Below are 26,048 nucleotides of genomic sequence, written 5' to 3'. Positions count from 1 at the left end.
CTGCAGAATTTAATCATTCGCTGTACGGAAAGTCTTGAGCATTTTTACTTTGTAACCATATGTTGACCTCTAAATGTAACAGGTGCGTTAGTGTCGTTAGAATGCTCTCTTATGGACGTATATCCCACATCTATTTTTATTCGTATTTCTACATTGTATTTTTTCATTAAATTTAACGGATTCCTTTTTTTTTACACACACCCCACCCCCACCCCTGCTTATATTTTTGTGTCTTTTTATTTCAGTTTTGTCCAAAGCAATTGCCGTAACGATATATGTACGTATCCTAATTGCAATGCATTTTCCCAATATCAAAAGCAATTGACACCGTGGTATACGATTGATTCTTGTTTCTAGCGTTGATGTATCAAAATTTTGCTATCAAATTCAGCTTTCGGAAAAAATTACATAATTATGTAAAACTTTCATGGCAATATTGATTTTCCTTCTCACAAGTTTTTGTTGTTGATGAAAAAATATCTTAACATGTAGCCAAATGTTGCAAAATGTGGAAATATGAAACAATATCAATTAAATATGCACGAATGCCTTATTTGACATTTTCACGTAGTGCATAATGAATTAATTTTTGGACATATTTGCAGCTAATGTTATTTTGTGACTTCATGTACAAACCAGTAAGTTTATATATTTCAATATTTGTATGAATAAAATTTGATGTGGTGAATACATCATTTTAATAGTTCCAAACACCAAAACAAAAAGAAAACATAAGAGACATCAAAAGGTTATCATACAGTATTCATGTATCTATACAGTATGCCAGGCTCTAAATCGTTTCTTCTTTTAGAAAAGGTTGTGATTAAGTTAAATAGAGGTCGTACAAGACAAGCAATTTTTATATTTTCTTGTATATGTTGTAGAAATTCCTTTTTATTAGACTTTTAAGTGGAAACTGGAGATGTTGCTTTGTTTCAGTGGTAGTGCTCTAATGCGTTTAAATGCGTTTGAGTTTGTGTCATTGTTTTTCTCTTGCGAGAGCTCTAAGATGATTGCATTAAGCACGTACCATGTACAATTTATCGATTGCATTCATATAAAAAAGAAGATGTGGTATGATTGCCAAAGAGACAACTCTCTACAAAATAATGTTTGTTATTGAAAAAAAAATACTGCAATGTATTCCTCGATACAGGAGCCAGACTTATTTTATTAGGAGAATTATATTATTTTATTGAAAAGGTAAACATTACTTTCAAGACTAATGCCCCCTCTCAACTTCAATAGATGCATTTTATTCTCGTCTTACTTTTTTTAAATTTGCATACTAGTACTCTTTTTCATAACTAAATTTTTCAAACAATTTGTTGACCTGAATCTAAACGTATGAACTTTGACCAATAAAGTTTCAGATTTTGTACAGTCATCCAACCAACAGTGACAAACCTGTGTCAAGCTACGCAGCGCTGGCGTCCGAAATCACTTCATTGATCAATTTCTTTCAATAGTGGGAAGACGGCTATTTACTGATTAAAACGAATTAAATTGGGTAAGCTTCAGTTCAATTCCTCTAAAACAAAATAGACACAGCTCCCAATATAAGTTCCCGTCTGTGTTCACATTCCAATGTATTATTAGCCATTATATCACTTATTTAGTACTAGAGAGGTGAAAGATACCAGAGGGACATTCAAATTCATCATGTCGAAAATAAACTGACAACGCCTTGGCTAAAAAAAAAAAGAAAGGAAAAGACCAACAGACACACAATAGTACACAAAACACAACATAGAAAACTAAAGACTGAGCAACACGAACCCCACCAAAACTAGGGATGATCCCAGATGCTCCGGAAGGATAACCAGATCCTGCTCCACATGTGGCATCCGTCGTGTTGCTCATGTTTGTACAAACCCGGTAATAAGTCTAATTCGGTAGGTCACATTCGGGAAAAGGGGACGGGATTGTAGTTACGACATTAGGAACATATCCGCTACTAGTAATTGTAGTAATTGACAAAAAATTCCTATATTGCCGAAATATGTCTACTGTTAAAGATATATTTCGAAATATCTCCGTCGAGCGAAATAATATGGAGATGTTTCTAAACTTGACTATAATATTTCAAGGCTACCAATAAAGTTATAGTACATCAAAACATCATTTACTGATTTATAAATGTGAGTTTAACAGTGGAACAATCGTACATTTTCATTTAAGTTATTTTTAACTCTTTCAAATGTTGAGTAATTCCAAAAAGTGGTAATTAAACATATAATATCATAAACATGGAATATAAAGATATAAAAAAAAATTTCAAAAAAAATAAATAACCAAAACTAAGCTTCATCAATTTGTGTATTATGGCCACATCGACGAAGACAACGCCCTACAAATTTGATAAAGACACAATATAGGCAAAATATATTTCTTCTTACTTTGCTATTATCTGATTGAAGCACAGCTAAAGTTTGCATTTATAACATTTATTTGGATATACTAAACAGTTTAAATGTAGTCTGGTCTTGCATTTGCGACAAATTTTATTAATTAACAGTTTTGTACAAACTTTATTGTTTCGAGATATGAAACAAATACAGGTTGTTAAAGTGTTAGGGACCACAGGAAGTCTCCCCTTTAAATTTTTTGAAGAATGTAAATTCTTTATCAATATCCCAGGAGCCTGTTTATCGTAACGGTCTAGGACTAGGACATGTCTCAGGATCATCTATGGGCATATCAATGTATTAAGTGGGTTTATCAAACATATCGTAGCATAGGAAAATTCACAGGGATGGTCCTAAGTTTAGAAAATATTTTTATGTGTCTTAAGATGGTCGTAGGATGGTCCTAACTTTAGGATATATTCTATGATGGTTAATGTAAACAAATATGACCGCCGCATGATTATGTTTGTTTCGGGAGGAGCAGGACAAATATTTTTTTGTAGAAATAAAATTAAGAATAGAAATGGGGAATGTGTCAAAGAGACAACAACCCAACCAAACAGCAGAAAACAGCCGACGGCCACTGCTTATGAATTTCTAAGCATAAATCGTCCAAAAATTGTTTCGACTCGATACGATCGGTGTTATTTATACCGCTTACCGGAATTACGTTCCCTTTTCAAAAATCAAAACAGTAGTATATATATGATGCCCTCTATTCTTATTTTCAACGTGGAAAATATGATTAGAAGCACATCATATATAAATAAATCACATTAAGTAAATGAAAATATGTTAAAATATTAAAAAATATTAACTTTGAAAATTAAAAAAGAAACAAAAAAATATTCAGAAAGAGGGGGAGTACCTTCCCAAAGTATGTGGTCCGTAATGAAATAGTTTCCGTACTTATATGAAAGATGTCACAGCAAATGAAGACCCCAAGCCACCTCAATTAGTTGATTCAAACGTTGGATCCCTTTTATTTGCAGATGATTTCATTATACTCTCAGAGAGTAAAGACGGTCTTCAAAACAGTGTAAATAACCTGAGTGTTTTTTGTGATGACTGGAAGCTCACTCTCAATATTTAAAAAAAAACCACAAAAGTCTGGTTATTCACCATCAAAGTAATAGTAATATGGAATCATTTATTAATTATAAAAATAATTTATTACAGAATGTTACTGGATATAACATTTATAAGTTTCTATATTCAATTCTTAAAAGTAATGGTAACCTGAATCATAGTTTAGAGGATCTTGCTAGAAAGGCCCAAAAAGATTTGTTTTCTATAAAAGCCAAAATGTCTTCCTTGGGCAATCTGCAAAGGTCTCAAATGATCATTTTGATAAATTGATACCCTCAGTCCTGACTTACAACTCAAACATTACATTTATGGATAGTTATTTGACTTATCATAGGGTTAAAACTCGAGCTAAAAAAAGGGGAAAAAGTCTAAATTCATTTTATTTTATAGACAAAACACCCTCTGAAAAGGTCATTTAAACTTTTGTAAATTTATATTGGGAATAAAAAAGTGTGCTTCAAATGGTGGGAGCACGATCTGAACTTGGAAGATGGCCAGTTGAACTTTTCATTTAAATTCAGTCTTTGATTTATCTTGCAATACTCTACACCGGAAACATAAATCCCCTTCTAAAAGAGGCATTTGTGTTGTCAAATCATTTGACACAACGGTACATATTCTTGGTATACATATGTCAAAAATATTATACCTGGTAGCGATATCTTACATAAAATAGAATATTGTAAAAATTTGAAAGAAGTAAAACCACTCAAGATTCTTATCAAGAGTGAAATAGAAGACAAATATAAAATTTTAATTGCAAATAAATTAAATAGTTATGATGAAAAAAGTAAGTTATTTTTATACAAAAATATAAAACCTGGCCAAGATAAAGAATTGTACTTCAGGTTTCACGATTTAATTATAAGAAAGTGTTGCACCAAACTCCGTTTGAACTTGAAAAGGGTAGATATTTTAAAATCCCTAGAGAAGATAGACTTGTACACTATGCCATATTCTTGAAAACGAGGAACATTTCCTCTTGGAGTGTAATATAAATATAAATAATAATTAAGATTGGATCTATTTAAAGAGTTAAAATCGAACACGAAATTATGTCACTTCCAAAAGACTAAAAAATTATTATATCATTAAACCCTTTATCAACAGAAAATGACTTTTGAAACTAATCGGCTATTTTTTTAAACAGTCATTTGAACTGAGGACAGAAGCAGCTTAATGTTTCATGTGTTATATATATATATTTCTTGACTGCATTAATTATTCATGTTCAATTTATATTGCATTGGTATATATATTTGTGTCACAAACATTTTAATTTGTTTATAAGACAATAAAGATGATTATGTTGCAAATTATAATAGAAAAACAAATGATATGGGGTATCCATCCATGACACAAAATCAGTATATGCGCAGCCAAAAATCACATAAAAAGCAAAGGGATAGCGATTTTATTGCTGTTCTTCATCTCAAAGTCACAGTGAGGCAGATAAAACTTGGAAGAACTGATTTAGTGGACTAGACCTAATGTTTCCCAAAATTAGACAAATATTGGCCATTTCAGAATAACGACTTTGTAGTGATGACGGTCCATAAGCCGTGACCTTTGCCTTTTTCATAATTTTGAAATTCAGGATATTACTAGTAGGCCTACTTAAATGCTGCCCACTATTGGACATTTAATATGTTTTCTTTTCGTTGATATCAAATACATGTGTGTTTGGTTAATCAGAGCTATTTTCCTAATGCTTGTAGTTTAAAGGTTTGGTTGGTTTGCCTGCTTTGTTTGTATAAATGTTTGCTCAAGCATTGTAATTAAGATTGACATCTGCAATAAATAGATAGGCGGGGCTTCAGCTTGTATACATTATACTCTGCATTATACTTAACTTCTAATTACATTTAAGTATAATGTATACAAGCTGAATCCCCGCCTATCTATTGATTGCAGATGTCAAGCTTAATTACAATGCATGAGCAAACATTTATACAAACAAAGCAAGCAAGCCAACCAAACCTTTAAACTACAAGCATTAGGAAAATAGCTCTAACTTCGTTAGCAGAGTAAAGTTGTTCAAACCTTTAAGATTTCAAATGAAATAATTTGTTTGTCATTACTTTTTTTAAATCATCTGTAGTGTATAGGTACACATTTTATTAACATGTAATTTTAATTTGAAAGACGTCAGATCATGACAGTAACTTTAAAACTAGTTATATACCTATATGAAGTTATTTTCTTTCAGAAAGATAGGTCATTCTTTCAAAGAATCAACCCGGACGATACCATGTTTCAATGAAATATGCTCCAAGGCATAAAATAATGACCTGTGTGAGGTCATTATTTTCCTTGATAAAAATGCAAACTATAATTTACTTCAAAATTATATTCGTCTGATAGTTTCTGTTGTCGATTTGGGAATTTAATTTTTAAAGTTCAATCTATGATAGGTGTAAAAAAAAATCGTCATTGCCCGAATATTAATTTAAGAAACAAATAATGTGAAGTTTTGTTAATTTATCGCTACAATACAGAGACATTATCATATATACGAGACGAATTGTAATGTAAAACTTTCATAACACTTTATAATAAAGCCAGATTTAACATATTCGTGTGTAAGATTTTGAAAATCTTATTGATTCACACTGAATAGGTTGATTGATTGATGGTTACTTAACGTCCAGTGGCAAATATTTCATGCATGTTCAGGACGATACACACTAAATAGGACATCATACTGTGACCTACAAGAATTGATATTCGTTTTCGTGTAACATGTACATGTATCACGATTTCGTGCCCCCCTTCGTGTCAGTTCTTAACTTTTTTACATTTATGTATACCTTTTACTCTATCAAATGATTAACTAATAAAATATTCTTATATTCTATTGAATAACATTCACGTACCTCACAATGAGGTCGGGTGGGGGGAGGGTAAATAATTATATCCTGATTATCTGTTAAAAAAATGTATTGCTATTCAAAAGAAAATCATTCTGAATATTTCATTCGATTCAATTAAAATTGTTGAAAAAATAATCACTTTTCCGCGATAAAATGTCGTTACAAATAGACAAAAAAAAACATAGCACCTCCCCCTTTCCATAAACTAAGTTGGTACAATAAATTACTTACAAAGTGTCTTGTATTTTTCATACACCGTTATCAGATGGTAACAATTCATTTGTGTCTTACTTCATGCAGTTACAGTAGTATTTTTATTGTGTATGGATAATAATTTCTAAGGTTTATATCTAGACTAATTAGTGAGTTTTATTTCACATTCTAAATGAGCCGTAGGGCGTATTAAAACCTGAACGCATTAAAAAGGAATATCCCACTTTAGTGTGGTTGGTAAAATAGGATGCTAAATTTTGCAAATCTTCATAAAAAACAATATTTTTGTGATGGTATATAAATCAGATAATGCATATTTCATGTATTTTAAGGTTTTTCTTGTCGTAGAACACACCTCGGGGTGTTCTACGACAAGAAAAACCTTAAAATATGCATTATCTATAACTTAAATATGGCCGAATATTTGGATTACGTGTCATGAAAGACATAAATCTGACACGTAAACCAAATATTCGGCCATATTCCAACTTAATAGTTGATGTCATGATCTGATATCTAATGTGGTACAACATTCTATGTTAAAATGTACCTTTTGAAAATGGTTTGTTTGAAATTCATCACATACTGTTTTATTGGTTACAACTTTTTAACTATTAAGATAATAATTGTAATTTAAATATCCAATGATATTTTTTCTTCATATTTTCAGACAGTGTTTTAAACTACCGATTTGTTTGAGGTTATTATACTGATGATTTTAGGTTTTGTCTTCTTTTCCATTTTTTTACTGATTTCAAGCTCACCTATTTACAATTTTTCCTTAGTTAGCGATGTTTTCACTTCATATAAGGCACGAGACAATTGCTAACAAGATTACCAAACACTACATAGAAAACTATATACTGAAGCTAACAATAGTTCGCAAAGACACTGTAGAGAAAACTAAAACCTAAAACAAACGACCCTTATCGCAATTATATATATTTCAGAAAAGCAAGAACTCACAATGAAAATAACACTTTCTAAATTGTGTGCGTCCGAAGCGCTTTTCTGGATATTCCTTAATCCGAAACGCTAAAATCAAAACATTTGAAAACCATAAACTATAATTATAAACACGTAGCAACTTTAGGAACTATATAACCAAATTATACCTAACATAACCGTGCCTTTAAGTATTATCTTTAAAACTAAACCTAATTCAATTAAATTTAAATTCCAGCATATTTATATTTTTTTTCATAAAAAGAACAACATGTCATTGAACAATGCAATTTAGTTTTTATCAATTGAAAAAAAGATCATGTTCGCGAAATATAAAATTCACCGCCCATTGAAATGAACAAGAAGGATTTGTATGAATGAAGTTCAACGTGTTTGGCCACATGTGTTTTATCATCTTGTGTCTTAGCTTGATGAAGTTGTTGATGTCCCGGGCCATCGTAACCGTCCTCGTTTTCTGTGAAGACATTTTTTTTTCTAGTTACGGAAGATGCATCTGTTGGTGTTTGTGGGGGTTCAGTCCAGATATATGAAAATCGGTTAAAAAATTCTAAATATTGAATAAATATTTATTCAAGTATGAACCATATGCTAAAAAAAAAATGATTGTGCAAGTGTCGGAAGAAAAGTACAGATTTACTAGATTTTATAATTGTAAAATATTGATTTATTTATGTATCTGACAATGCTTAAAACGCTATCGCTCAACGTGCATGGTAATGTTGAAAATAGAAATCAAACAGGACCCCCCATGGTTACTTCAGTTAGAGCTGACAGAAAGCTATCCCCACATCGAGAAAAACAATCGTAGTCACTTGGAAGACAATTACAGACTTACTCATACTATACACGTAGTTGTACTAATGAAAAAACAGTAAATGTTATTGAATCCACAGTAAAGCAGAGATTGAGTTTTACTGTTAGAAAAAGAGAGAACAGTGTATATACATGATATAACTACATGTAGTCAATATTTTGCAATGAGTGTTTCTAATGAAAGGTAAATCTTGAAAAGCGCTTAGATGCTTGAAATTAATGAATTTGTTTTAATTTTTTTTCTCTCAACCATATACATATGAAATGGCTATATTACAATCCCGATAAGCCGATAACAGTCAATTATGTAAATGTTGGACAAGTCTGAGGCCGCAGGCCGAATATCTACTCAATATTTTACAGAATGAACTGTTAGAGACTTATAGCTTACTTAAAACATTGTTTCAACTGTTCAAAGAAGGTGAAAAAACCAAACAAATACAAAATTTCGTTAAGATTTATTTTCCTCAAGTGGGTAAATTGATTTGGATAAACTGTATTAATACATGTTGGCCCCTTTAAACAGTAGCTCAACCTAAACAATAGACAAAAAAAAAGTACAGTTGTTGAAGGTAAACTACATCATGTACATGTATATGAAGACATGTGTATTATGCTTTGTGCGTGCGCTCGGGCTACATTATGTATTTGGTGTCTCGAAATGGATAAAGAGGACGATGAAAGTATATTCTTATTGCAAAATTCTTTTCAACAAGAAGATAGCGATGTCAAATATCATGAATATAGTAATTGCATTGTTTCAAATTTTGGGTTAAGGTTCATGTGGACCCTTTGACTAAAATGGATGCATTTTCAAATCAAAATTTCCTCTGAGTACAGACGAGCTTACGTAACTGGAAAAACATTAAAGCATAGCATGCTCTAGAGAAATCATATACATTTTATGTTTTAAAACATTAGAAACTTAGCTGGAATTTGCAGTGCACTTTTTTCATTCCTCAAGAAGGTGCCAAAATAAACAAAGGTGGGAAAAAGATTTGAGAACTTCCCCACAGGTAATAACTGAAGTGAACTGTACTGAAATTTTCTAAAACAAAATGCATTTGAATTTTATTTATCTAGGGCATGCTATGCCTTAAAACTTTTCCAGGTGCACAGGTTATTCTGTACTCAGAATAAATTTTGAGGGGAAAACACAGTCATTTTAGCCAAAGGGTCCACATGAACCTTAAACTTAAATCTGTGTTCAGATATATCCGATTTAAGTGCGGACAACGAGGAGGATTTAGTTATAACAGCAGCTAATAATGGCAAGTTTTATAAAAAAAAAAAATGTAGTCCTCTTTTATTATTCCTCCTGGGTTTTTATTTTTTATAAGGCGAATGAGAGAAAAAAAGATGAAAAACACATGAAGCTTGAATTGCAGAAAAGGTTCAACCATATCGAGTGCATCGCAGTCGATTTTATTTCAAATATAACACTATAAAATATAATGAATGAGCACAAATGCAGAGATAAAAAGCGTGCAAGCAATTTTAATTGTTTTGTTGTCCTTCAGAATTACCCCTCTTATATTATTTCAATGAATTTTAATACAATTATGATCCAAATATTATATCTTTTATTTGTAAAAATGAATTAATATAGTTATAATATCTAAATTCATCGCCATGAAATATCCGGAGATCAAGAAATTGATCAGACGTATTCACCTTCTGTACATAAACAAAATCCTGTATGACGAAGGCCCCCCTTTCTATCCTCGTTCACCGAAATTGACCTTCACTCGGCGGATGTCAAGAGACATTTATTATTTACCCAAACCGGACAACCTGATAATCCTCCATTTCCGGTTTTTATGCATGGTTTTTATCGCTCTTTTTTTTATTAGTTTATTTGCGTATTGCTGTCCTTTGTGTTTTTATACGCCCGTTTACGGGACGTTTTATGGTATACCGTTGTCCGTCCGTCCGACCTTCCATCTGTCCGTCTGTCCGTCCGTCCGTCCGTCATCAACATGTCGGACACTAACTCAAAAACGCTTTAACCAATTTGCATGAAACTTTGATGAATTGTTTATATCTATTGACGTGAGCTCCCATTCGATTTTTATAAATTTTTGATTTAACATTTCCGAGTTATGGGGTTTTTTTTCATTAAAAAAGGGGGATTTTCCATTTTTCGGACAATAACTCAACAATGCTTTGAGTAGTTTTGATGAAACTTTGGCGACTTGTTTATATCTTTTAAAATAACCTCCCTTTAGTTTTTTATACATTTCTGATATGACATTGAGAAGTTATTGAACTTTTATTCTTTGAAAACGTGACGGGCGTATCATGCGCTCATGGCGCAGCTGTTTATTGTTTTTCATGTAATCGATATATTTATGACCCTCGATGACCCTTTGCAAATAACGCTTTCTTTTTGTTTTCTTTCAAAACAAAGCATTGTAAGTGTACCTTGTTTCTGTGCTTAATGTTTATCATAACCTTTTGGCTAATATGGCCCTTTTTTACACCACAAATTTTACTCTGAGTACTGACAAACCTGTGCATCTGGAAAAGTTTTAAGGCATGGCAGGAACTAGATAGTTTTATTTTAAATGCATTTTATGTTTTAGAAAATTATAAACTTTTCTGGATTTTGAGATTCCTCAGAAGGTGCAAAAATAAGCTAAGTTTGGAAAAATGTTTGAGATGTTCCCCTATGTAAATAATTGTAGTGAATTGTATTGATTAACTGGACAATAGATATCTGCACAACAATAAGTGATTTAAACTGTGTAAATGAGTGGACCATATCAAATGAAACTCAGGTGTTTGTTTCATTTATCACCTTTTGCAGACTTAAAAAAAAGGAATCTTCAATTCCAGGTAAGGGTTATTTTTCTGAACATAAAATGCATTCAAATTTTATTTACCTAGTTCCTGCCATGCCTTAAATCTTTTCCAGGTGCACAGGTTTGTCTGTACTCAGAGTAAATTTTGTGGTGTAAATACGGCCATATTTTTCAATTCCTTCTGATGAACCTTAAGGTTCATGTGGACCCGTTGGTTAAAATGGCTGCATTTTCACCTCAAAATTTACTCTGAGTACAGACTAAGCTGTGCTTAAGGCATAGCATGCCCTAGATAAATAAAATTCAAATGCACTTTATGTTTTAAAAAATTTAAAGCTTAACTGGATTTTGCTGTGCACTTTTTTCGTCCTTGCAGAAGATGATAAAATTAACAAACAGATAAATTTCACATGATATGGTCCACTCAGTTACACAGTTGAAACAACCAATTATTGTCAGGTATCTATTGTCCCTCTATTGTCCATGTTGTTGTGTAATTGCCCTGTAGAACTAGGGGGTTTCCCCAGCCTGTCGTGAGGGTACTTGTACAGCACCGAGGGATCCGAAGGAATACATGACACAAGGGTCACAGTTGGGTACTCTCAGCCTCTACTTCGAGTGCATCCCTCTCTTACTGCGAACGAGCAAGGCAAGGAGCCATAGATTTAGGACCCGACGAGGTTAGCAGGGATTGACACCTTGTAGGAAGGTAAAGGCACATTTACACCAAGCTTAGAGCCCAGCGAGACAGGCCAAGAAACACTTTACTGGTAGTTGCGGGTGGTTTAAACTTTGGTCCTGCAGGGGATCGGACGCCATCTTGGCATCACTCCAAAAATTTGAATGCCTACGGTCAATCCTGACAATTGGTATTTTGTCTTAGGGAGTCATACCAGGTCCCGTGTTTTACTTTCTGGGTGAAAGTCAGTAAAAATACATCGTATTTGAATACTTTTTTGGCTGGAAAGAAACTTTTTGAAAGTTTCCTATATTGATAGCGAGGTCAAGCGAGATTTTTGCCGTGCGATTTGGGCGCCATCTTGTATTCCAGAGTTACGGATGTAAAGAAACACGCGGAAAATTTTGTGCATATTGTATAACTGCGTATACGATTTTATATTGACTTTTTTATTGAATAAAGATTTATTGTTGCTTTAATTACAATGAATAATATATATTGCTTTGTAACTTATTTTGAAATAAAGTAAAGTAAATTTACAGTGAATAATTTTAAAATAATAGAAAGTCATAATGGAGAGAGAAGGAGGGTACAGGATTAAAATCAACACCTGTCCTGAGGTAGTGTATGCCTGGCATAGGTGATGTCATAGGCAGTCGAATAATGGATATGAGGAACAACGGAATTCATATTGGTAGAAATATTTAGAACAAATTCCCTACCTGAGAGCGACAGAGGGTCTTCTCAAACTGATTGATTTTGGATCTAGTCCAACTAGGGAGAGTGCTAGTGCAGGGCACCCAAGCATTCCAGTATTAGACAGGGACGGGCAGTCAACGCCTATATTTAGTCCAGTGCGTGCGAATACATCTGATGATATAAGAGGTACGCCTTTACGCAGAGTATGTTCTGACCCAGATGTGGGTAGAACACAGGCATATGAAGATACACCATACTTCAGACCTATTCCTGTTCATCAACAGAAGGAGAACAGAGAAAAAATTGAAAATATGTGCAAATTTGGGTCAGAAGTAAGCAATTTGATAGAGGAACATCATTAACCTGAAGCGATCACACCCATAGGTTCCTATGAGTCCAAGCCATACCTAAAATCTATAGAACAGCCCGATTTCGGACAAACAATTTCACCAATTACAATGCAGTCAGTATTAAAATCTGAGATAGAGAAGGTGTCCGGCGAGATATAAAGTTTGCTCAGTGAGCTGGGCCATTTCAGTGAAATATCTGGTAGGGAAAGTCTAACGCCTTCCCCTTGAACCTGAGGTAGTGTATGCCTGGCATAGGTGATGTCATAGGCAGTCGAATAATGGATATGAGGAACAACGGAATTCATATTGGTAGAAATATTTAGAACAAATTCCCTACCTGAGAGCGACAGAGGGTCTTCTCAAACTGATTGATTTTGGATCTAGTCCAACTAGGGAGAGTGCTAGTGCAGGGCACCCAAGCATTCCAGTATTAGACAGAACAATATGGTTGTCAAACATCAACTGGAACAACAGGATTGTGCTGTCAGTCTACAGCAACAAGTTTTAGACCTTACTACATGTAGCCATGACCATATGCAGCATTTAAATGTTGAGAAACAACAAGTACCAGCTGTGGCAAGTTTTCAACAACCAGGTCAACAGGTCATCAACAGGCCTCAAACGGTCATCAACAGCCACTAACTACATAAATTACCTATCACGACTGATGAGATGCCAAGTGACCATGTTCTCCACTTTACACCAAGTGTACAACATGAAAACCTCTACCGTCAACAAGAACAACCGGTAGCCATCCACCTTCAACAGGCTTCACAGGCATATCACAGGTTGTCACCAAGTAAAATTCCTTACCAACAACATAGGGGTATATACAAACTAAACACATTAACAGTTGAACGTGTTCAACCATTATCATCACTTTTTCAACATGAGGATTACCACCGTCAACAAGATTTCAACAGTCCTGTACACCAGACTTCTGGTGTCGAAAGTCGTCCACCGGTATCTTCTAAATTTGTGGAACATCAACAACCAATTTATCATCAGAGTCAAGAACAGGACTTCAATAAGTATCAACTTGGCTGCAACAGTTTACAACAAGGTGGAGTCGACAATAGTTCACAACAAAGATCGATTGCCAAACCAGAAAGGTTACCTTCTGATCATATTCACCACTTCTCACGGAGTGCTCAACATACAGAAACCTACCTTCAACAAGGTTACAACAACCCTCAACAACCAGGTCAGAGTTATAAATTCCAGCAATTCAAACCAAATTCACAGGGGAAATATTCAACAGATATACCATCAACATATCAATACCAACTGAGTACTAGCAACACACAAGGTGGTGTCAACAGAGTTCAACAACCAGTTGTACAAACTCATGTACCGAGTCACCAACAGGTACCCAACCAACAGTAGCATCATATGGTTCCACCAACCAACAACCAGGTGTTAACCAGGTTCAACAACCTGTGTCACCAGTGCAAATGCAACAACAGGTACAAGGCCTACAACAAAGGCTAGACCAGCTTCAACTAGGAGTCAACAACTATGCACAACCCGTACAACAACATCCATGTTCTAGCCTCCTAGAGGTTGACCACCGCCACAGGCACCAGCGAATGTGCAGGCCTACAACCAGCAACACATATTTGGCTTAACGTACCCAGTCTTGGGTCAGCCTAATCTTTCAGGGCCTCCAGGTATGAATAGCTATCAGCCACAGTTACATGCAATACCTGTGCCACATCAACAGGTTTCTATGTCTGGCACACCGCAGCAAGACCGAAGGCATATCCCTATAACAGTGATTACTATGCGAGGCAACGTAGAAGTGATCCAGGTTCTAATTGTACGTGTAATTCTGACACGTCAGATGCTTCAGCACACCGAAGGAGCAGAAAGAAGCGAAGGTCAGAACATGCTTACTATAGACCTCGTGATCATTCATGCCAAGACTTCTCGCCAGTTAGAAGTGTAAGAAACTCTCCAGCACATAGTAGACATAATCCTAGGAGAAGCCTAACGGCTAGAGATTCTCAATCGGAATCTGAGACAGACAGTCGACATTCAAAGAGTCGGAAAAAGAAAGAGAAAATTGAAAAAAAGCAATGTCTTTCCTCGATCCCAAGAACACTCCAGAACAGTGGGAAAGGCAACTGGAAAGCCTTTTATACTAAGTTTTCTGGTTATGCTAGGATGAACAGAGGAGGGAACAGCTATGCTGGTGTTTAGAAGATGCGACCAGTGTGTGGTACACCTTACTCCTGGAAAATAACAAAACAGCGAGTTCCAATGACATCATATCCAATATGAATGAGAGATTCGGTTTTCAGGAACTGCCAGAAACCTCACAGGTTCAATTTCAGACAAGTGCCCAAGGAGAAAAGGAGTCCTTGAAGGAGTGGTCTGAAAAGGTGCTGTCTCTCGCAACTAGAGCCTATAGCAGATGTAGAGAACAACTAATGACTGAACAGGCTATCATGAGATTTTGTCTGGTTGCAATGATGAGATGGCAGGAACTGAGGCCTGTATATCAAAGCCTTAGACCATGGATGCTGCTTTAGATATGATTAGATGGTATCAGCACACTAGGAAAGCAGTAAATGCTATTAAAAAGCCTGGGAAGGAAACAGAGAAGTCTCCTATAGAGAAGACAGCAAACCCTCAAGTGGTCCATGGCGTAGGAAGCTCCAAGTCCAGTATGGACAACTGTCTCTCACGGATGGAAGAATATATGGAAAAAATAATTTCCACAGTCACCAGATTGGTTCAGGAAAAATCAGCCAAACCAGCAACCAGTCCAAGTTCTATGTCACCTAATCGAGACAACAGGTCTTCAAATTATTCGCCTAGACGTAGTTATAAAAACCAAGGACGTTGGCGGAGGTATAATTCAGGTGACAGGAGACAAACCAGACGTGGTTATTATATTGAATGCTATAATTGTCACAAGCAAGGTCATTATATCAGAAACTGTCCAGACCTACAAGATACGGGAAGTCGATAGTCAGTGCAGAAAGAGCCAAAATCTCAAGTATCTTTTAATGAGAAGAACAAAGATGATTTTGATGAATCTGAAGGGACAGTATCAGGAATTAGTCATGTTAGTACAGTGAGAACACAAGGAGCAGCTAAACTCTTGAGAGTTGAAGTAGATATTGCAAATAAGAAAGTAATTGCTTTAGTTGACTCTGGTTCTGAAGTAACTATTCTAAAGGACACACATTTTGACACTTTGGAGCCTAAGCCCTATGCTATCAGGGAGACCACCATGGATAGTGCTGGTACCAACATGACAATGCCATGCAGGCTTAATAGTCCTACCATGTTCAAGATTGGAGATAAACAGTTCAATCTACAACTGCATGTAGCTCCAAATACTTGGATGTGACTTTATTATACAAAACAAAGTTAACATGAATATTGGAGAATTAATCATAACTGTACAAAACAGAAACATGCCACTAATCCTAAGAGATGAAAATACTGCTCATGAACCAAATTTCAACATTGTTCATGGACCGAACACTTCAGATTCAACTTCTGATGAGAAACCCGAAGAGTCAACACAAAGGTTCACAGCCACAGAACTCAGCAGGTAAAGTGCTGATTTTCATTCTGAAACAGTCATAAATGATTCCTCAAGTAAAGTCTAACCTAGACATGATGGCCTCGACATCTACCCAAGAATCTGATAAAAGAGGAACACAGGAAGAGCACGATCAATGTAGAAACAATAACAATCAGTGCTGTACTAACAAGGTAGAGACAGGTGAATTAAACCTTGAGTATTATACTTGTCCCAAAAGTGGGAAAAGGGAGAGGACACGGGTTCAAAGTCGGACTGATCGCAAATGTCTGGTTAAGAACTGACCAGCAGTAGTACATAGACGAGACTTAAAACGACATTGTTTTGAAGAATATCTTTCTGAAATGTTCCAGACCTATCATTCTACAAGACTCATGAAGGACAGTGGATTTCACCAACATAGAGCTTATGTGGTTATGCTTATAGGAAAATGGTTAAACAGGCAGGAAAAGGTGACTGCCACAGAATTGGTGAACTTCCTTTATGAGAAGTCTTGTGTGCCCCGTTCTACACATGTTACAGGGATACAGATGCAAATCCATCGTTCAGTATGTAAAGAGATGGGATGGACAGAGTTTTTTAGATATAGTTTGAGACCAGTAAACAGCCCTGCTTGTTTACTCAACTGAAAAGTCCTAACTTCAGTTCTTCCCTTTTAGACCCCTGAACAACAAAAAATGGTAGCCGAAGGATTTAACTTCAATCCTAGAAATCCTCCAAAACCTGAGGAACTTGCTAAGATGAATGCCAGTTTTTGGCCAGCCTTTGATCATGAAACTCAAAATGAGTCACCAATCCTTCCAAAAGAAGGGGAGAAAGACAATATTGTGTCGGAAAAAGAAGAATGTTTCATAGTGCTGGACGAAAAAGAAGAAATTCACTTTGAGAGTGAAAATTTGAATATGAGCTATACGGATACACCGAGTCTTGTGGAAAATAAGAGGAAATTCCATTAAATTACGACAGACACTGACACAAATGCACACCATACTCCGGAGAATGAAACCGCAATTTTTCTGGGTCTCATTTTCACAACTAGCTAAATCCCAGGTAGAGCCTTCTTCTTCGCAGCTCAAGTCAAACCCGAGCCCTCATGTTCCAACACTTGTGGTTATACAGTATGAAGGTTTGCAGTGCATGGCAAGGATAAGTTCTATAACAGAACTGTACAAGGTAGTAACCGAACGTTTCCCTGAAAGTGGGAATGTTACACTGATCTGTGAAGGAACAGTCTTAGATGACAGCGTATGCTTTAACCTGATGGGTCACCGTCGTCACAACGAGGTGAGGCGCCGTCAGTAGTACGGAGGCCAAAACAGACCATTTTTTCCAGATTGGGATTGACCGCCATTGGTATTGTGTTGAGTGTGAACCGTAATTGTATTTTATGTGATTTTTATTAATTGTTTGCTTCACACTCTCACATGTAAAGTGCACGAAGATATTCAGCAGATGCAACCGATATAAAGAGTGGTGTCATGACTAGTATTTATCATGTATATTGTAGTTAAACTATTATAGAAGTTTAATAGTAAAATTTATCCTTGTATAGAGGCACTATATAGGTTTGATTTTTGACAAAAGTCATATTATTTATGGTCATGTACATCCCTCCCAGTTATGGGATTATAGACATATAGTATTTAGTCGGTTGTAAATTATGTATAGGGGTATACATATTAGTTAGATTCATTTTGAAATTCAGGGCGGTAGTAATGAACTTGTCTTTAGGACTTTGGGATTGTTTTATTTAATGCATGTATATTGTGAAGTATGTTTTCTTCAGTTCAGATCTGAACAGTTGATACATGTAATTATCAACGTTACACAGAGTCGGGGATTTTAGACGTGTTGAGCACGCAGTTTATCGTCTCGTAGTGAGACATGTTTCCAGGACTTGTTAAATTGGAATATCATATGGCTATGGTCGACGTGGAGTTCGGCTGATGTCCTGAAGAACCTGCTTAGGTTAGCACCATTGTATTTTTTCTTCTGTTTCTTACTTTCATCGTCGTTAATACGCAAAGTATTGCATTATATACTTATACAAACAATATTATCAGATTTTTAACACCAAACAAATGCAAATCAACGCCGACACCTATATCTTATAAAAACTGTTGTTGCCCACTAGTGCATGAAGCAAATTCTCGATTGTGCAGTTTGTACACAGTGTGAGGTTTAGGTTGTTTATCAAATTCTTGATTAGTTATTTTGTCCAAGGAACAATCTGTGGCTTGCACATCAACACTTGGTAAAACATCATTTCAGATGAAATATTTTCTCCTAATTATGATTTTATAATTATTTATCTTGTGGTCCTCGTATTGCGGCAAAATCTATCAAGCGTTAGAAGCATTAAATTATTATTTTTTCTTTCTAGCTGAAAATGATGTAAGGCAGAATGAGAGCAACACCAGACGTCGATTTTTATATCCAAAGACTTGTGAGGATAAAACAAATCTTGTGCAAAAAGAAATATATAAAAACACCAAAAACAAAACTCACAACGAGCATTGTCAACCAAATTGGTGCTAGAGGAGACAACCCAAAACATGAAACAAATGGTTGTGAAATAAGATTCTGGTAGTGTAAAATTAATTTAAAAGTTGTTTTTTTTTCTCCAGAAACCGTCTTGATGAGTGAAGAAATTATTGTATTGGAAGGTGAACTTAATAAAATTGTTTTCTGTAATTGTCATTTCTTCTTTCGTTGTAAATGTTTTCTAACTGAATTGGAAAATCATATGGCTATGGTCGACGTGGAGTTCGGCTGATGTCCTGAAGAACCTGCTTAGGTTAGCACCATTGTTTTATTTAATGCATGTATATTGTGAAGTATGTTTTCTTCAGTTCAGGTTTGAACAGTTGATACATGTAATTATCAACGTTACACAGAGTCGGGGATTTAGACGTGTTGAGCACGCAGTTTATCGTCTCGTAGTGAGACATGTTTCCAGGACTTGTTAAATTGGAATATCATATGGCTATGGTCGACGTGGAGTTCGGCTGATGTCCTGAAGAACCTGCTTAGGTTAGCACCATTTGGCAACTCTTGTGTGTAAATTGTTGGGAGTTTGATACTCCATAGCTAGATAGCTGTTCAGAGCTGAATTGTCATTTGTATGCTTATGTTTACATTGGTAATTAATTTTTCTCAGGGAAAGATTATGTTTGTTCAATTTTAAGGGAGGGGGGAGTGGATATTTTAGATATCTTGTGTCATGGTTAAGTTAATAAAAGACGCTGCCAGTCTTAACCTGGGAAGCTTGTGTAAGATTTTACAGTTGTTCTTTGTCGGAACTGTAGTTCCTCCTTTTTAAGGTGGAGGGGGTGTTGTGTCATTGCCCTGTAGAACTGGGGGGTTTCCCCAGCCTGTCGTGAGGGTACTGTTACAGCACCGAGGGGATCCGAAGGGATACATGACACAAGGGTCACAGTTGGGTACTCTCAGCCTCTACTTCAAGTGCGTCCCTCTCTTACTGTGGAACGAGCAAGGCAAGGAGCAATAGATTTAGGACCCGACGAGGTTAGCAGGGATTGACACCTAGTAGGAAGGTAAATGCACATTTACACCAAGCTTAGCTTGTATTAACCCTTGGGGTAACCCTAGAGCCAAGCGAGACAGGCCAAGTAACACTTTAATATCAATCAATACAGTTCACTTCAATTATTACCTGTGGGGAAGTTCTCAAACCTCTTTCCCAACTTAGTTTATTTTGGCACCTTCTGGAGGAATGAAAAAAGTGCACTGCAAAATATATTTGAATTTTATTTATCTAGAGTATGCTATGCCTTGAAAAATTTCCAGATACTCATAATTGTCTGTACTCAGAGTAAATTTTAAGGTGAAAATGCAGCCATTTTAGCCAAAGGGTTCACTGAGCCTAAATGTATAATTATTGTATTCAATCAATTTTTCTTTTGAGAACTTAACTAAAGTAAAGTGTTTAAAACTGATCATAAATACATTGGAAAGAAACAAATGCAATTCGTGTTTTGACGTTTTATAAAGTAAGAGTACCTCTATTAAAAACGCTCCCTTTTTCGATCAGTTCAATGGAGGAAAGGGTTTTATGTCCAAATTTATATAACACAATTACACACTGTATAAATACGTTTTTAACAAACATATGATTAAATCTAGCCCCTACGTTTATTATAATTTCTAGAAACTTCTTTCTGTTTCTAGAAAAAAAAACGATTACTACGAATTAAGTGCAAATCGGACACACGATTGATTTCTTTCCCCTGCGATAACGCGTTCTTTTTTTCTTCTGTTTCTTACTTTCATCGTCGTTAATACGCAAAGTATTGCATTATATACTTATACAAACAATATTATCAGATTTTTAACACCAAACAAATGCAAATCAACGCCGACACCTATATCTTATAAAAACTGTTGTTGCCCACTAGTGCATGAAGCAAATTCTCGATTGTGCAGTTTGTACACAGTGTGAGGTTTAGGTTGTTTATCAAATTCTTGATTAGTTATTTTGTCCAAGGAACAATCTGTGGCTTGCACATCAACACTTGGTAAAACATCATTTCAGATGAAATATTTTCTCCTAATTATGATTTTATAATTATTTATCTTGTGGTCCTCGTATTGCGGCAAAATCTATCAAGCGTTAGAAGCATTAAATTATTATTTTTTCTTTCTAGCTGAAAATGATGAAAGGCAGAATGAGAGCAAGACCAGACGTCGATTTTTATATCCAAAGACTTGTGAGGATAAAACAAATCTTGTGCAAAAAGAAATATATAAAAACACCAAAAACAAAACTCACAACCAGCATTGTCAACCAAATTGGTGCTAGAGGAGACAACCCGAAACATGAAACAAATGGTTGTGAAATAAGATTCTGGTAGTGTAAAATTAATTTGAAAGTTGTTTTTTTTTCTCCAGAAACCGTCTTGATGAGTGAAGAAATTATTGTATTGGAAGGTGAACTTAATAAAATTGTTTTCTGTAATTGTCATTTCTTCTTTCGTTGTAAATGTTTTCTAAATGAAGAAATAAAATTTGTGAATTGGTGGATTTTTTCAGGCTTTAAACAATCATTTACCTGTAAGAATCAATTATGCTTCCTGACAACTATCCAATATTTGCAAGAACGAGGAGGATTATTCTTTAAAATATTGGACAGTTAAAGGTAACACAATGTTTTCTTACAGGTGAATGATATATCAATCACTGAAATAAAGAACGGGTAAAACAATACAATGACGTCATAACAATGTTTTAAATGTACATAAAACGGAGGTTGAATTTTTTACGGGTTCAAAAGGCGAGTATATATATATTATATTCAATATTTTGCAATGAACGTTTCTGATGACGGTAAGTCTAGAAAAACGCTTGGATGTATGACATTAATGAAGTTTATTTGCGTAAATAAATGACTGTGTATTAAAAGAGCGCACTTGCACACAAAGAACACGTGAAAAAATAAATAACGTTTGTCTACAAATCATCTAAAAATCGTATACATTTACGTAAGAGAAACAAAGTCCAATATGGAACATTATGCAATATGATATTTTCCCATACTTGACAGTTGAACTTTAAATCACTAAAACCCTTGGCTTTTACATTCAAAAACTTAATTGTCTCGTGGAAAAATAATGATTCTATTTTCACATTTCTCGATCGGAGTGAGAAAAATATTTCTTATCTCTATTAAAATGTTAAAAAAATGATTTTTACTAAATAATTGGTCCAAATTTCATTACGACAAAACTGAATGACGTCAAATTTTCTTGCTTTCCACCTTAATTCCTAATGTGACGTCATAATATGATGACCATGCCTGTTGACGTCACATATGGGTCACTTTAAAAAAAATGTCGAATTTTCAGTACACCTATGCTATCTTTTTTATTTTTAATGGAAAATGCAGTTGTAAAGGTTTAAAAGTGAGAACATCAATAATAAACACGATTCAGATCTATTTTGATAAGATTAAAATATACTTAAGTCCGATTGTTTGCGTAATTTATGTGCGTACAGTGTCAGGGTAATACAATTCAAATGATTTTTTTCCTATTTTCTGATTGTCTTGATATCTACACAGTCGGAAAGCAAGCCCTTAAAAACGACCGTTGTTGCTACTCTCTTAAGACAACAATGGGACTGATATTAAAACCCGCCATTCTGAAATTGCGTTAATTTCGCGGAAAAAATAATTTGGCGCCAATTTGGAATTTTTTCTTTTTTCTGGTTCTTACTTGCCATTAGGGTCAGAAATAGATTTCTTTCGATTTTTCAAGCATGGTTCTTATTATCAAAGAAAAGAATACTTAAACATGTTATAAATTGTCCGTCTTTTAAAAATAACGTAATGCCTTTGATCGTCGTTTAAGAATTGTGCGAAATTGTCTGTTATTTTTTTCTTCTTTTTTTTCCCAGATAAACAAAGAATATACAAACTATATAAAAAATTAATAATAAGTATCTCAAAGTTAAAACAAAAATCAAGTCTAACGTTCTATCACCCCTTAGGAAACCCCGTTCGAACTAATACTAAAATATATGATAAAAGAGATGATTTTTCATTTCCTATCGTTAATTATCCATTTTTAGATGGTGATGTTCCCTTGTCACCATCTTACGGTGTTTATATATCTCAACTTGTACGATTCGCTCGTGTATGTAACAATGTTTTAGATTTTAACGAGAGAAATTTATGTATTACTGAAAAATTATTACACCAGGGTTTTCGATATCACAAACTAGTCAAAACATTTACTAAATTTTATCATCGGTATAAGGACATCATTCGTAAATATAGCTCAACATGCAGACTTCTTATACGTTCAGGTATTTCACATCCAATTTTTTATGGAAATATTCTTTATAAAGCACAAAAATGTCAGTATTCACCTCTGAAACTAACAAAACCTTTAAATAGACTTATTAAGAAGGGATATAGTTACGATACTGTTGTCAGGTCATTAAAGATTGCATATTTTGGCGTTAATATTGATTCACTTATAGGGTCTTTGCATCGGCACTAAACACATTTATTTAAAAACCAGTTGTTGGCATGACACGGGTTATGTTCTTCTCATATATGTTATGATGGTATGATACTAAACCCCTAACGGGAAGGATTGTGCCTGATATTCATATGATGAAGACATAATCTTTCAATCAGTTTAATTGAAGTCTGGAGCTGGCATGTCAGTTAACTGCTAGTAGTCTGTTGTTATTTATGTATTATTGTCATTTTGTTTATTTTCTTTGGTTACATCTTCTGACATCAGACTCGGACTTCTCTTGAACTGAATTTTAATGTGCGTATTGTTATGCGTTTACTTTTCTACATTGGCTAAAGGTATAGGGGGAGGGTTGAGATCTCAAAAACATGTTTAACCCCGCCGCATTTTTGCGCCTGTCCCAAGTCAGGAGCCTCTAGCCTTTGTTAGTCTTGTATTATTTTTAATTTTAGTTTCTTGTGTACAATTTGGAGTTTAGTATGGCGTTCATTATTACTGAACTAGTATATATATTTGTTTAGGGGCCAGCTGAAGGACGCCTCCGGGTGCGGGAATTTCTCGCTGCATTGAAGACCTGTTGGTGGCCTTCTGCTGTTGTCTGTTCTGTGGTCGGGTTGTTGTCTCTTTGACACATTCCCCATTTCCATTCTCAATTTTAAATTCCAAACGAAAGACATTTTTTGACATTGTAGTTTTTTTTATCTTACACATCGATGTCAACTTGCATCTTTACACAATGTACACACATTTAGTGTGTTTGTTTGAAAAAGCAATGGCGAGCTGTGAATATTTGACTGGATTAATTATTCTCTATAAGTCAGTGAATTGTTTGACTTAACTAAAACAAGGTAAGGAAATCGTATACTGTCTTTACACAACCTTAACCAAAACTCATTCATCGTTTATAATATTATAAAAAAAAATGTGATGAAGTAATCCTGCAAAAGCCAAAACTGCCAAAGGTAAATGAAAAAGTCTTGTCCTAAATATGAACTTAAAACAATCTCTTTCAGACTAGCATTTTAATCACTCTTATTCAAAGCATGTTCATACTGACTTATGACTTGTGATCTAAAACATAATATTGTTGACTTAGCACTCAGAATCTGCTCTGAAATACTTTCATATAAATATAAAAATGCATAATTGTTAAAATAAAATAAATAGAAGAAGAAAAATATTAGACCCAGTCTTTTTTGTTCTTATCTATTTTCAAGTTCATGATTAGAACCATTTATTTATTGGTTTAGTGTTTTTTTTTTATAATTTGAGTCCAGTCATTTGAATCTGCATGGAATCAGTGAGACAAAATTTATTGTTATATTTAGTTTGTTCATACAAGAATTGCAAACTAATTTCCTTTTATTTCAAATAATGAAGCATTTACATACAGAATACTTTCATTATGGTCTCGTTTAAGTTTAAATGAAAAAGGTAGGATCAGGTATCAGTAATGAAAAGGAGTTCCTGTATTTGATCATTTTAATCCTGTCTTGATCCATTATTCATGAATATTTGGCTACCCCTTGTATGATTAAAGTAGAAATTTATTTCTGTGTTGAAATAATTTGGTTACAGCAGTATAAATACTTACCAAAATATAAATATTAAATTAACTCTTGGAATAATAATATTATGGCACATACTGACATAGCAGTCGGAAAGGTGACCCCGGTTTGACCCCATTTCTTAAAGCAACAATGGAAGTCATGTGACTACCATATTTGGGCATTTTTTGGGGTCATTTTTTCCTCAACTGAAACGACTCTGTTTCCTCCAAAAAGTCATATCAAATGAAATCAAAGCATGCTGTACGTTACAAATGCCAATTGTGTATACTTTTTAGAAATTCTCACATAAAAATTGTTTTGATTAAACGTACTGAATTAGAATACAAAGCCTTCAAACCAAAGGCAAAGGTCGTCACTCGTCGCGTCAAGTTTTTTCAACACATCAGTTGAAATTTCTTTCTTAACTTCTGGGGAACTTATGCTGAATTTAAAATATGTGATGAGGCTTTTTATAAACTGGCCCGTGTCAAATTTGTGCCACTTAATACGCTGTAATACGCAAATGTGCCACTTCGATGTGTCGATATTTCTGACGAAGCGGTGCCGATAGTAACTTACGAGTTACGTCCCTTTGTTGACACTTTTCATGAACAAACTTATTGGTACTATCATATATATTATTATTAAATTATGCACCATTTACTGTTATATACAAGTGATTATTATTAAAATAATTTTACTAAATATATGTTGATACTAAAGACATATATAAAACAATTAGGTAAACACATTTTATCACTTTTAGTATTTACAACAATTTCAGAACTGAAAAAGGGCTTTGATATTACTCTGTGCCATAATATATTATTCCAAGGGTAACTTTCATATTTATATTTTGGTAAATAATTTTACTGCTGTAACCAATATATATCAACCAGGAACATATATATTGACTGTTCCCAGTATCAACACAGAAATAAATTTCTACTACATAAAGACAAGGGGTAGCCAAAATATGCATGAATACGGGATCTAGACAGGGTTAAAATGATCACAAACAGGAATTCTGTTTCAATATTG

At 34.5% G+C, this 26,048-nt stretch overlaps 1 long non-coding RNA gene across 1 annotated transcript; it reads left to right on the top strand.

The window, feature by feature from the left end:
• The first annotated feature begins 542 nt into the window (after positions 1–542).
• Positions 543–19,153, top strand: LOC127710702 (uncharacterized). The gene is made up of 2 exons (XR_007986287.1): positions 543–638; positions 18,837–19,153. It is a non-coding gene; the product is annotated as an uncharacterized LOC127710702 (long non-coding RNA).
• The last annotated feature ends 6,895 nt before the right edge of the window (positions 19,154–26,048 follow it).

The sequence above is a fragment of the Mytilus californianus genome, unplaced genomic scaffold (assembly GCF_021869535.1).
Source record: "Mytilus californianus isolate M0D057914Y unplaced genomic scaffold, xbMytCali1.0.p SCAF_8, whole genome shotgun sequence".
Classification (NCBI taxonomy): domain Eukaryota; kingdom Metazoa; phylum Mollusca; class Bivalvia; order Mytilida; family Mytilidae; genus Mytilus; species Mytilus californianus.
This window is presented reverse-complemented; position numbering and strand designations above follow the sequence as displayed.